Below are 15,208 nucleotides of genomic sequence, written 5' to 3'. Positions count from 1 at the left end.
AGAATGAACAAGTACAATGTGAACCAGCAATAACGGTAAGCTATTCGTTTTTCGACTAGTTCTGGTATGAAATCGTCTGGTATGAAATCGTTGGGGGCCGTCACTGCTCATTTTTCGTGGCGCTGCTGAGCTGCAGGGGAAAAATTGCCAACGACAGAATGCCCCCTATTCCGAAATTATAGTCGATGTAACACATAAAATGAGTCAAAATGTGTCTAGTGATAGGCCCACCTCTGCTTATCTCATGGCCTCCTACCCCATGGGATGTTTTCAGAGTCAGTACTTCTTGCGTACCTAGAATGTTTTGTGGCCTAGGTCTAATCCCTTTTGTAGGACGAACAGATATTCAGCTTTGTGCGGAACTTTATTGCAAGTCAACTGCCAAAACCCAAATATTTTTAAACACTGTTATCCATTGGTCATTAACACGAAAAATGAAGGTCCCACAGTATCTCGACTAAACTGTGAAATTTGAAAGCAATCGTAATAATTGTAATATATTTTTAAGAAAAGCACTGAGGATAGATTTCAAAAGAGAAATTGCATACTTTATTTGTACAGTTTATAGAAAACAATTTTGAAAAAATAAAAACAGACGGTAATCATTTAAACCGGGATTTTAACGATTTAACAAGCTCTGCTTTGGGTGGAGCTGGCAATGTTTTGTGGCAATGTATGTGTGCGCTGAACAGATTTGTGCGCAATTCCATGAGTATGCATCTCGACGACATTAACAATAAGATCTTTCACAAAATCGAATTCCATTTTCTCATATACTGGTTTGACAACCCATTTTTTGCTTCTTTTCGTAAAGGCCATAGTGTAGCGAAGCATCCCTAAGTTTCCGGTAGTCCTAGATTGTTCCTGGCCTACATTCTCGTTATGCGCCAATACCGCAAGTAAAGTCCTACATTTCATCCCTTGGATGCCAAAATGCAATCTCTTTGGTCTGTACTTTAGGCACATATTGTGGAACACCGCCAAATCTCCTATGTGACAGAATTCTGAGTCCCTTAAGATCTCTTGATAGAGTTTTATCAAACACAATCTTCTCAAGGGCTTTGTGTGGAGGTGAAGATGGGATCAACCACTTCTTCTTCCGTGCCTGCTCTGGGGACAAAGGGCCATGTTCACATTGGTGGAAATTTTGGTTTTCTGTCCAGTGGTGAACGTTGGAGCAGTGGTGCATTAGTGACCACCATTTTTCCAGTAGAATTTCCACAGACCCATCACATGCATTTGAGCTCCACCAAAGATGGTTGCTGAAAGACTGGGAACATTGCGAAATACCTTCCAAACATTTTTTTTTTCCCTGCAGCTGAGGTTTTTTTATTGATTGATTTGGTAACATGCCATACATCAAATTGATGTTTAATATTTGGATACTGCTCTCTCATTGTCTTGGCTATTGAAACTTGTCTGTCCTTGGCTATGAGGTCGATTTGCATTCCCCTCGATTGTAGATCTTCCAGTGATTTTATAAAACCAAGTTTCTCCATGGCCACCGAGGATTTACATTGGGACACCTGCACGACCACCGAACTCACAATTTTCTTACTTTCCATGTCCTGAAGATGGTAGGTGCAGTACTTTGCAGAAAATCCGGGGCTGTCACACTGTCCATCGCCGGCTAGCCTGAACCGTTTGTCGGGGAATGTACTTTGAATAGCCAATTGTTCAATTTTCCAAGCATCACTAATGGCAGGGAATTGATAATCACATTGGTATTTGTAGTATTGCGTTTTAGAAATGAAATGGAGTCCCACAAACTGAAAGAAACTGGATAACTTTGTGAAACTAGAGCCACTGAAAAGTAAAGCTGCTGCACACAGTAGATTGCTAGCTGGCAGTTTCCCCAGCATCGTTTGAGCGGACCATGAAAATGCTTTATGTGACTTTTCACAGGTGGCATGCATTTTGAGGTTACTGCCTTGTTTTAGACGAGTCACGCTCACCAATGGTTTTCCACATACTGCCACTCCCACTGAATGCACACATTTCAGCATCTTTATAATCTCCATCAAGCTGCTGTCGAATACTATGTATTTGGCCTCTTTTATTATACTGTCATCTGGCAACACTGTTGTTTCGGACTGAACCGTTGTGGACATATCAGCCAAAGCGGACATACTATAGTCGATATCTTTGTTTTGTCGGTCAATAGTGTTGATGCTTCAGTTTCTGTCATTTCAACATCTGTTACTTGACCATGGATAGGAGAAAACGTCAATGTGGAGTGTTTTTTGAGTGTCATTTTTTTGGCGGGTGTCGATTGTGTCAAGTGCTCCTCTAGTAATGTTAAACTATCATCTATAAATTCAATTTCACCTTCCTCTGGCGGAGCAGGCGCATTGTAGCAATGATCCAAGAACACCTTGCTGGAATCGCCGATCATATTAGATTCATTTTCTGGCCATTGGACATAGGCATCTCGAGTGTGAACACGACACGCCTCAATGAATAGTTCCACCATGGTGAAATCAGTTTGGCAAGCAGCATCTGTCATTTGTATCGCTGTCTGTGTCTGCATAGTCTGCACTCCATCGGGCAACTATAGGACAGATAGGAAAAGGGATGTTCAGTGTAAATCCAACATACAGTGTTGTACAATTTACATTAAAAAAAGCATATCATGAAGGCCTTAGCACAAAACTATTGTCAACAATATAAAGTGTTTATAACTAACCTTATTTTTATTTCTTTTCTTTGAAACCTTCTTTACTCTAACATCAGCAAACTGGCGCACCGACTCAGATCCACGTTCCTCTGGTTCAATATACAGATCTTGTATACATCCCTACAAAAAATAGTATCCATTTAAAATAAGTCATTGGCATAACACATATAATTAGACTGACTTTCTTTCATTAGATGGTACTGTCAGTACGCATACCTCTGGCTCCGGATCAACTGTAAGATCTGGTTCCGGAACAACTACAAGGGATAATGTAATTGTAGAGGACGCTGCAGCATCTCCCTGAAACACAGTGCTTGCATTAGTAAGGTCGAAAAGATTGGAAACTGGACACGCAATTCGGAAAGACGTCAAAGGTACATATCAATAGTAATGTAGGAATGAAACATTGTGTAAAACAATTACACAATATGAAAATATGATCAGATTATCTTGTCCTATTGAGCTATTAAGACCCATACCACTGGCACCGGATCGACCAAGAGGGATGTTGTAATTGTAAACATGAAAATGGTTACCCTTTAAATGTGCTCCAGCGCCCATTGATATGAAATCCTTAAAATGGAAAAAATCACATGACTTCAATTGGAAATTGATATTACTCAATTTATCTTGAAAACGTTGCCCTATGGTGATTACACGTGTTTCGACGTATCCAACGTCTTTTTCAAATCAGGGCTACATAATTCATAAATGATAAATTAATTTACAAGTCAGATATTGTAATAGGCAAAAAAGCACAAATTAAATGATCAACAAAATGAAATAAAATAGCCATTAATGTGAAACACAATAATTACGAATCATTGTACATTCAGTCAAAGTACAAAGAGAAAGTAGAAAGATATTTGAGAACAAATGGCCATGTTCGGGAGGGGGAGAGGGGTAGGAGGTTTGTGGGAATTAGAGAAAGATCACAAAAAAGAAAAGAAAAAACAAATAAGGTAATGCAAAAATAGGTGAGATTCATGGGTCAATCAAGTGTAATTAATTCTAATCATATACAAAAAATAATTAAATATCTTACCTATTGTTAACCGTGAATGTATATATAATGGTCAGCTTTCATGTACGGTCATGGGATAATCCCAGCTACCTGGGGGGAAAAAAATACCCATCTACAGTCAGTTCGGTGATCATTTCATGATGTAACTTAAAAAGGTTTGTAATGCAGAAACTCTTTAAAGCCGTCTCTGAGTTTTCCATGTCCAACTTCGTCTATGGGTGCTAATAAACATAACATATGGCGGGGGTGTCTCCTTCTTTAATTTAAAACACGGGAAACAACGCTGATCTCTCTGTTGTTCTACAATTAATTGACCGAGACTGTATTATTCGGTTGACTTGCCTTTCTGTTCATGTGCGTGGAATAGAGGTTCACATAAGAATCATGACATGATTTTGAAACAATACTGTTTCGTCAAATACGGAAGGTATGTTTGGTAAGGACAAAAACCACGAGGGTCCGCATGTCTGTATTTCATATCCTATGCCTGAGGGGGCTGCTCTTGCTGTTAGACTCACCTAAGTTGTTCTGTTATTTCTTTCCGTCCGCGTTCCGGCGTGTCCGCCCTGACCCTGTCTGTTGTATAAACTGGTTTCTAGGCAACCAGTCCTACTACTGTTTCTAGCTTTGGGTGCCATCTTTTGGGCTAAAGTCCTCGTTTCCCAATGTTACTTACGTACTCCGTCCTCGTTCCGGCGTGTCCGCCCTGGCCCAGTCCTACTACTGTTTCTAGCTATGGGTGCCATCTTTTGGGCTAAAGTCCTAGTATCCCAATGTTACTTATGTACTCTCGTTCTTTCTGATATCGATTGTCAGTGTTTCCATTCATGTCGGTTGTACTAAAATTGCCAAATGAAATATGGAAATATAAATGCTCCTGATTCGAAGAGTCATTTTAGTAAAAAATATGTAATATATTGTGTCATGTACAAAAAACACACTCGTACTAATGCAGTTATCGGCCTGGCTTGTTTAACGTGATGGTCAGTATACGGGAAGTGTGATACATTGATTAATGGTTAATAAAAGTAAAAACGAGACTCCTTGTGTTTCATATTAACATGCAATACTATCGAGCAATTGTAAATCTGACTTCCACAAATATTAGTTAAAACATGGCATCCTTAACATTGTGAATATCCTGTTTGTTGAGAGTAAGCAAAAGTGTCCTATTGTCGTTATGTACTAACTCTTCTGGGACCTTGGGTTCCAGATTCAAGCAATGTTGATGGTTATAGAAAAGAATACATTTCATTGTCTGAATTGAGACCTCTTTCCACAGTACGGAATTTGCAGATCAATTTGGCTTCCTCTTGTCGCAATTTCAGCTCATGGTTCCCTCCTCTTGGTCCCAAGTTCACTCTCTTGAGTCCGGCAAATTTTAAAGTTTTTTTGGTGTCACCTTGATGTTCCTTTTGCCAGTGTTGAGCCAACGGTGAATTTGTATTAGGATTCCCAATGGATGAAAAATGTTCTCTAATCCTTGTTCTCAGTTCTCTGATGGTGCTCCCTATGTAGATCTTATTGCATCCACAAATGATGGTATATACAACATGTTTGGTTCGGCAATTGATATGTTCAACAATGTTAAATTTAGTGCCATGTTGGTCTTCAAAACTTGTCAAATTGTCCATCGCATGTTTGCACATCGTGCAGGTCCCACATTTCCTGAATCCCTTCGTTTGTTTCGGTAACCAAGTAGTAGTACCCTCTGGTCTTAGTTCTGGAAGTAGAGATGGGCTCAGTATGTTCTTGATGGTTCTCGCCCGTTTATAGATGATCAGTGGGTCATTTTTAATATAGTTTCTGACATGTGGATCCAAATGTAAGAGATGCCAATGTTTTTTGAGGATACTCCTCAAAATTCCATTGTTTTTACAGAATGTTGTGATGAAGCTGACTTCTTCCTCTCTAGTATTAATTTTGGGTTTCGTGATTAGAGTCTCTTTCCTATTCAGTACTTTGGCTTGTATCTGTGCCTTCAAAATAGTCTTGGAGCCATATCCCCTAACCTTGAATCTTTTTGACAGCAAGTGGCATTCTTGTTCAAATACCTCTTGTTCTGAGCAATTGCGGCGGGCCCTGACGTATTCACCACTTGGAATATTCTTAATAACAGAGTTCTGATGACAGCTGGTTGCGAATAAAGTTGAGTTGGCCTCTGTTTCTTTCCTGTAAGTTTTGGTCATCAATTGATCTTTTTTCACATAAATGTTCAAATCTAGAAAATCTATTGATGATTTGCTGTAATTTCCAGTAAATTCTATCCCCATCTGGTTGTTATTGGCTCTGTTCATGAATTTTTCTAAATCAACAGATTCTCCTTGCCATATCAATAGAACATCATCTATATATCGAACCCACAGGATCACATGTTTTTGATATGCTGCGTCATTGTAGATATGCTTATCCTCGTACATTGCCATAGTCAGATTGGCGAGGGCAGGGGCAAATTTCACTCCCATCGCCACACCTCGTTTGTCGATAGAATTCCCCATTGAAGATGAATACATTATTTTGCAAAGTCAAAAGTACCATTTCCTTAAGCATATTGACCGATTGGAATTTAGATGCGGTCTGTGTAGAAAATGTGTAGTCTATTGTTTCAATTGCCGTTTCATGTTTAATTGATGTGTATAATGACTTCACATCCCAAGTGGCTAGGACGTAATCAGGTTCCCATTTAATCAGAGCTAATTTGTTGATTACAGAAGTGGTATCCCTCAAATACGCTTTCGTTCGGTTGACCAGCGGACTGAGTATACTGTCAATAAACTCAGCCATGTTCATGGTTGCCCAGTTAATTCCACTTAAAATTGGTCTTCCTTCTGGTATTCTCTCAAAAGTCTTATGAATTTTGGGTAAAAAATATATTGTTGGTAACGTTGGTTGTTGCATATATTCTCTTCATCTGTTATAAGGCCTTGTCTGTACCAATTAGTGATAGCCTCCCTTAGTTCAGTAGAAATGCCCTGTTTAGGATTTCCCTCAAGTTTGTTGTAACATAAGGGGGTGTTGAGGTGGTTCATAGCCATTGTTACATAATCTTGCCGGTTCATAACCACAATTTTTCCTCCTTTGTCCGCCGATTTAATGGTCAAATTTTGATTTCGTTTCAGGTCCAAAAGTGCTATTCTTTCTGCTCTGGTCAAATTGTCATAATCATGTTTGATGCCATTTCTGTTGCTCTTTTTCTTTTTTGTGTTTCTGTCCATGTGGTCATTGAGATCTTTGGTAACGGCTTGGTAAAAAGTGTCCACAAGGTTATCTGGGGTTAAGTTTGGGGTGAACTTAGATCTCACTTTTAGGTCCCTTGTTTGAATGCTGGTTTGTTGTATCTTCAGATCATATAATGTTTCATGAATGGGTCGTTCTATTGTATCCTGTAGTGTGCTCAAAAGGTGAATATCTCTTATATCTTTGATTGTGTGATCACTGTCTTCAATATCTGGTTCTTTAGCCTGGAACATTGGGACTTGCGTTGCAAAAAACTTTTTAAGTTTCAATTTCCTAATGAACTTGAACAAATCTGTGTGTACATTTATTGGGTCCAAATTGGTGGAAGGGGCGAAAGAAAAACCTTTATTCAACAAAGTAATGTCTTCCATTTTTAGATGATGATCAGACAAATTAAGAACTAGGTCGTTTGCTGGTTCTTTCTTGCTGCCTCTTTCGCTCCTGCTCTTGTTAAACGCCTGAAATCTTCTAAGCCTAGAGAAGATTTGCGGTACAAATTCGTAAAATTGGAACGAGCATCTAAGAAAGAAATAGACAAGTATTGGGAGATTGTATCATTAAAAAATTATGTAACCAAAAAACAAATACCAAGAGGTCTAAGGATTCTGATTTTTCCGGATTTCACCAAAGAGGACGATAAGTATTTAGCAGACCTATGGGAACAGAATCTTAATCATAGCTCCAATACCATGCTGGAACTATTAATTGAACATGCCTCAAGAGAACACAAGAGAATAACGGAGCAAATAGATATAATCAAAAAAGAAATCATGGAGGCAAAGGCCCTAGAAGTAACAAAAGAAAAAAACTACCATAAAATGTTTGAAATTATGAAGGACTACCAGGACGAAATTAAATTAAGAAAAATGCGTAAATTTTTCCGTGATAACAGGGATTATGAGGATGACAAGGTGTACACTTTTCAAGAGAAATATAAACAATTTACAAAGCCAGTATCAAGAGAGAGCACTCCTAACACATCACCAGGCAGTTCGGATGCAGAATCAGAAGGGGATCAAGCAAAGGACTTAGAAACTCCAGTAAAAACAATTGAGGGACAAGGTTTCCTCAATCAAATCAGACGGTACAAGAAAAGCAACAGAAATAATTCACAAAAACAGGTGCGTTTTTTATTACCCCAACAGCCTATTCCGCATTCTCAGAATATAGGAGGAGGGGTCAGCGGGGGAGTGGCCGACACGGGCAATCTAGACGCTCTAGAAGATTTCAGGCGTTTAACAAGAGCAGGAGCGAAAGAGGCAGCAAGAAAGAACCAGCAAACGACCTAGTTCTTAATTTGTCTGATCATCATCTAAAAATGGAAGACATTACTTTGTTGAATAAAGGTTTTTCTTTCGCCCCTTCCACCAATTTGGACCCAATAAATGTACACATAGATTTGTTCAAGTTCATTAGGAAATTGAAACTTTAAAAGTTTTTTGCAACGCAAGTCCCAATGTTCCAGGCTAAAGAACCAGATATTGAAGACAGTGATCACACAATCAAAGATATAAGAGATATTCACCTTTTGAGCACACTACAGGATACAATAGAACGACCCATTCATGAAACATTATATGATCTGAAGATACAACAAACCAGCATTCAAACAAGGGACCTAAAAGTTAGATCTAAGTTCACCCCAAACTTAACCCCAGATAACCTTGTGGACACTTTTTACCAAGCCGTTACCAAAGATCTCAATGACCACATGGACAGAAACACAAAAAAGAAAAAGAGCAACAGAAATGGCATCAAACAGGATTATGACAATTTGACCAGAGCAGAAAGAATAGCACTTTTGGACCTGAAACGGAGTCAAAATTTGACCATTAAATCGGCGGACAAAGGAGGAAAAATTGTGGTTATGAACCGGCAAGATTATGTAACAATGGCTATGAACCACCTCAACACCCCCTTATGTTACAACAAACTTGAGGGAAATCCTAAACAGGGCATTTCTACTGAACTAAGGGAGGCTATCACTAATTGGTACAGACAAGGCCTTATAACAGATGAAGAGAAAAGTTTACTGGATATGCAACAACCAACGTTACCAACAATATATTTTTTACCCAAAATTCATAAGACTTTTGAGAGAATACCAGAAGGAAGACCAATTTTAAGTGGAATTAACTGGGCAACCATGAACATGGCTGAGTTTATTGACAGTATACTCAGTCCGCTGGTCAACCGAACGAAAGCGTATTTGAGGGATACCACTTCTGTAATCAACAAATTAGCTCTGATTAAATGGGAACCTGATTACGTCCTAGCCACTTGGGATGTGAAGTCATTATACACATCAATTAAACATGAAACGGCAATTGAAACAATAGACTACACATTTTCTACACAGACCGCATCTAAATTCCAATCGGTCAATATGCTTAAGGAAATGGTACTTTTGACTTTGCAAAATAATGTATTCATCTTCAATGGGGAATTCTATCGACAAACAAGAGGTGTGGCGATGGGAGTGAAATTTGCCCCTGCCCTCGCCAATCTGACTATGGCAATGTACGAGGATAAGCATATCTACAATGACGCAGCATATCAAAAACATGTGATCCTGTGGGTTCGATATATAGATGATGTTCTATTGATATGGCAAGGAGAATCTGTTGATTTAGAAAAATTCATGAACAGAGCCAATAACAACCAGATGGGGATAGAATTTACTGGAAATTACAGCAAATCATCAATAGATTTTCTAGATTTGAACATTTATGTGAAAAAAGATCAATTGATGACCAAAACTTACAGGAAAGAAACAGAGGCCAACTCAACTTTATTCGCAACCAGCTGTCATCAGAACTCTGTTATTAAGAATATTCCAAGTGGTGAATACGTCAGGGCCCGCCGCAATTGCTCAGAACAAGAGGTATTTGAACAAGAATGCCACTTGCTGTCAAAAAGATTCAAGGTTAGGGGATATGGCTCCAAGACTATTTTGAAGGCACAGATACAAGCCAAAGTACTGAATAGGAAAGAGACTCTAATCACGAAACCCAAAATTAATACTAGAGAGGAAGAAGTCAGCTTCATCACAACATTCTGTAAAAACAATGGAATTTTGAGGAGTATCCTCAAAAAACATTGGCATCTCTTACATTTGGATCCACATGTCAGAAACTATATTAAAAATGACCCACTGATCATCTATAAACGGGCGAGAACCATCAAGAACATACTGAGCCCATCTCTACTTCCAGAACTAAGACCAGAGGGTACTACTACTTGGTTACCGAAACAAACGAAGGGATTCAGGAAATGTGGGACCTGCACGATGTGCAAACATGCGATGGACAATTTGACAAGTTTTGAAGACCAACATGGCACTAAATTTAACATTGTTGAACATATCAATTGCCGAACCAAACATGTTGTATATACCATCATTTGTGGATGCAATAAGATCTACATAGGGAGCACCATCAGAGAACTGAGAACAAGGATTAGAGAACATTTTTCATCCATTGGGAATCCTAATACAAATTCACCGTTGGCTCAACACTGGCAAAAGGAACATCAAGGTGACACCAAAAAAACTTTAAAATTTGCCGGACTCAAGAGAGTGAACTTGGGACCAAGAGGAGGGAACCATGAGCTGAAATTGCGACAAGAGGAAGCCAAATTGATCTGCAAATTCCGTACTGTGGAAAGAGGTCTCAATTCAGACAATGAAATGTATTCTTTTCTATAACCATCAACATTGCTTGAATCTGGAACCCAAGGTCCCAGAAGAGTTAGTACATAACGACAATAGGACACTTTTGCTTACTCTCAACAAACAGGATATTCACAATGTTAAGGATGCCATGTTTTAACTAATATTTGTGGAAGTCAGATTTACAATTGCTCGATAGTATTGCATGTTAATATGAAACACAAGGAGTCTCGTTTTTACTTTTATTAACCATTAATCAATGTATCACACTTCCCGTATACTGACCATCACGTTAAACAAGCCAGGCCGATAACTGCATTAGTACGAGTGTGTTTTTTGTACATGACACAATATATTACATATTTTTTACTAAAATGACTCTTAGAATCAGGAGCATTTATATTTCCATATTTCATTTGGCAATTTTAGTACAACCGACATGAATGGAAACACTGACAATCGATATCAGAAAGAACGAGAGTACATAAGTAACATTGGGATACTAGGACTTTAGCCCAAAAGATGGCACCCATAGCTAGAAACAGTAGTAGGACTGGGCCAGGGCGGACACGCCGGAACGAGGACGGAGTACGTAAGTAACATTGGGAAACGAGGACTTTAGCCCAAAAGATGGCACCCAAAGCTAGAAACAGTAGTAGGACTGGTTGCCTAGAAACCAGTTTATACAACAGACAGGGTCAGGGCGGACACGCCGGAACGCGGACGGAAAGAAATAACAGAACAACTTAGGTGAGTCTAACAGCAAGAGCAGCCCCCTCAGGCATAGGATATGTAATACAGACATGCGGACCCTCGTGGTTTTTGTCCTTACCAAACATACCTTGCGTATTTGACGAAACAGTATTGTTTCAAAATCATGTCATGATTCTTATGTGAACCTCTATTCCACGCACATGAACAGAAAGGCGAGTCAACCGAATAATACAATCTCGGTCAATTAATTGTAGAACAACAGAGAGATCAGCGTTGTTTCCCGTGTTTTAAATTAAAGAAGGAGACACCCCCACCATATGTTATGTTTATTAGCACCCATAGACGAAGTTGGACATGGAAAACTCAGAGACGGCTTTAAAGAGTTTCTGCATTACAAACCTTTTTAAGTTACATCATGAAATGATCACCGAACTGACTGTAGATGGGTATTTTTTTCCCCCCAGGTAGCTGGGATTATCCCATGACCGTACATGAAAGCTGACCATTATATATACATTCACGGTTAACAATAGGTAAGATATTTAATTATTTCTTGTATATGATTAGAATTAATTACACTTGATTGACCCATGAATCTCACCTATTTTTGCATTACCTCGTTTGTTTTTTCTTTTCTTTTTTGTGATCTTTCTCTAATTCCCACAAACCTCCTACCCCTCTCCCCCTCCCGAACATGGCCATTTGTTCTCAAATATCTTTCTACTTTCTCTTTGTACTTTGACTGAATGTACAATGATTCGTAATTATTGTGTTTCACATTAATGGCTATTTTATTTCATTTTGTTGATCATTTAATTTGTGCTTTTTTGCCTATTACAATATCTGACTTGTAAATTAATTTATCATTTATGAATTATGTAGCCCTGATTTGAAAAAGACGTTGGATACGTCGAAACACGTGTAATCACCATAGGGCAACGTTTTCAAGATAAATTGAGTAATATCAATTTCCAATTGAAGTCATGTGATTTTTTCCATTTTAAGGATTTCATATCAATGGGCGCTGGAGCACATTTAAAGGGTAACCATTTTCATGTTTGCCTTTTTTCTATGGAGTAGAGGAATCCAAGACTCCTGGGTTACCCTAGCTCCATGCGACCTTTTCAAATTAAAGTACTGCACAACCAAAAGGGCGCAGAGTTCTAACTGAGAAGTACCTTAAACAGATTCCTCACACCATTTCAGTATGTTGTAATTGTAGTTGACGCTTCAGCATCTCCCTGAAACACAGTACTTGCATTAGTAAGGACGAAAAGATTGGAAACGGGACACACAATTTGGAAAGACGACAAAGGTACATATCAACAGTAAAGTAGGAATGAAACATTGTGTAAAGCAATGATACGTTGAGAAAATATGATCACATTATCTAGAATTCCGTGCATAATAACAGTCTGGAACAGAATAGCTAGGTAAGATTACCTGATACGCGCTCGAAGTGGTTGATGACTCCCGGCAAGACATGGATGTGGAATCTTGTTCCTTCATATTCAGTGGATAGTCATAGAGTGGTAAAAGGAACGTATTATTCGATTTAGAAATTCCAACATTACAAAATGGCATGCAAGGAGACTGAATACGAGAAAATTACACTTATTGAAATGCATAATATAGCATAGTTATCCGTCCCCATAAATAATTTTTCTATGTGGGTTCTACAAAACAAGGACTGATGTTTAGCAAAATAGTCATGATTTCAACAGCTATTCAATCACATGAATATGGAAAGTACTATAAGTGACATTTAAACCAAAAATTACAGGCGTAAAGCTAAATCCGGAAGCGTGTCTCACCTGTGGCGGCATTTTCCCAAATTTTCTCGGAATAGCATTTCGGAGCAATTTCCGAGATGTTCTCGGTTGATTCCTCTTTGTGTACAAGGATGTGTCGTACATATCTGGGTCGAAGTGCAGGCTGCAGATGCGGTATTGATGACCCCCCTTGTACTCCAAGACTTGTTTGACTCTACTTTCAAGCTCTTCCGGTGGATATCCGCAACGTCTGAACCATTCTCTTATTCGATCAACATTCTTAGGGAATACATGCATTGTAATCCCTTCGGATTTGTTATGGGTCTTCGAAGGGCAACCGAAAATAGAACATGCAGGCATTGTTGTAAATTCTGCAAAATAAAAGTCAACATTATTAGAAAATTATTTTGCATAAACATGTGAGAAATAATTAATTGGACCATACATTGTTCATTGCACGCTTTCTTTTGGGCACCACAGCAAAACCAGTGCAGCATGTGCGGCTGTATTATGGGATAAATTGCAGAAGCGATTCATTGATGTGTTGAAAATCAGAACATTTTACTTGTCCCTTGAATGTACTATCGTGCATGAAAAGGAAACATGCTTATATTATAGACAGAAAGAAACAAAAATAATTTATAGCGGTCGTACTGGTATCTGTTCACACAGGCTACAAGCAACGAAGTTAGCTGACCAGAGCACAGAAACGAGTCACAGAATACTCAAAGAAATACAGCGAGAGGGATGGAAAAGAAAAACTGTTGTGTGTTGTGAAACCCTCTGTTTATACTCATCGAGGAAAGAGGCTTCCTGCCGTCTCCATGGTGACACGTCATTAGCTGAGGCGCAGAGAATGTTGACACGAAACGTGCTTTGGCGTTGTGAAATGGGCGGTACGCGTCTAGTGATGTCAGGCTCAGGGGCTGGGGATATGATTTAGTGCCACAAACGCAGATCACCCAGGGCGATGCGGAAAGTGATAAGATTATCACAAGATGGCTGCACCCTGCTGCCTGATTTTGCTTGTGTTCAAGAGACGAAAACTCTGGTAAGGTGCATAGGAAATGTTTGTACGATCGATCGAATTATGGTTAAAAGCACATGGCCGACCCATAGGGACAATAATATTTTCTGACCGAACCATTCCTTTAATCACTAAAGATACTGAAGGAGCAAAATCGATACCTAGTGATAAACCAACATTAGAACCTATCTTCCACCAGCTGGAGATAGCCAAAGGTAAATCGCCGCCATCAATACCGCTTCTAAAAATTCCAACGGCTCAGACAAACCCAAAATCAACCTCTAAAGAAGCCCCAGACTCCCAAACAAAAGACATCAAGATAATCAGAAGATTTCTTAGACAACGAAGAGCTGATGAACATCTCACAACACTTAACAGTACTATAAGCTCTCATTGTGAGATCCAAGAAAATTCAGCAATCCAAAAAGTGATCTCCCAACCTCCATTATCTAATAACGATGACACCGAAACCCCAGAATCACCATTCCTTACTCTCGAGGATCGAAGACGTCTTTTGACCACAAAATGTAACATCAAATCTAAAGTCCAGGCCCACCACCTAACTACCTCTTCGAATCCAATAAAGAACCATCGAAACCTCGACATAGGAAAGCGGGACACATCCAGATACCACTCGGAGGCGATTCACAATTACCGGCGCCATAGGAGAAACTCAGCTTATCGATCCGCTGAGCGATCTAGAAGGCCCCCAAACCAGAACAAGAAAAGGGATCCTCACGGGATACCTATAAATCAAGGACAGACATGTACCAAATAAAACCTCAAAGAAGGCTACAAACCAGATGGATACTCAAGCTATAACATATTCCTGGTAATCATTAAGACGTTGTCCTATATAGAAGAGCAGTAATTGAACTATTTTACCATATTTCGAAACTACGCTCTGTAAAGTCATCGGACCTCCAAAATGTCGACCCAAGCCACCAGCACTAAGACTATCCCTCATTTATACATTACATCCTCCACTGTAAACAATCTTTTAAGAGCAGCGGCCAAAGATCTTCAAATTATGGGCAATGACTTAACCTGATCTTCTAGGAAGATCAAAGACAGTAGACAATTAGAA

At 39.1% G+C, this 15,208-nt stretch overlaps 1 protein-coding gene across 4 annotated transcripts in view; it reads right to left on the bottom strand.

Annotated features, from left to right (window-relative positions):
- The window catches only part of NKIRAS1 (NFKB inhibitor interacting Ras like 1), a 231,405-nt gene that overhangs the window by 204,083 nt on the left and 12,114 nt on the right, over positions 1-15,208 (bottom strand). The window lies entirely within an intron of this gene.

Source organism: Ambystoma mexicanum, chromosome 2q, assembly GCF_040938575.1.
Source record: "Ambystoma mexicanum isolate Mex_15411 chromosome 2q, UKY_AmexF1_1, whole genome shotgun sequence".
Taxonomy (NCBI): Eukaryota; Metazoa; Chordata; class Amphibia; order Caudata; family Ambystomatidae; genus Ambystoma; species Ambystoma mexicanum.
Note: the sequence above shows the minus strand (reverse complement) of the source record. Positions and strands in the feature narration are given on the sequence as shown.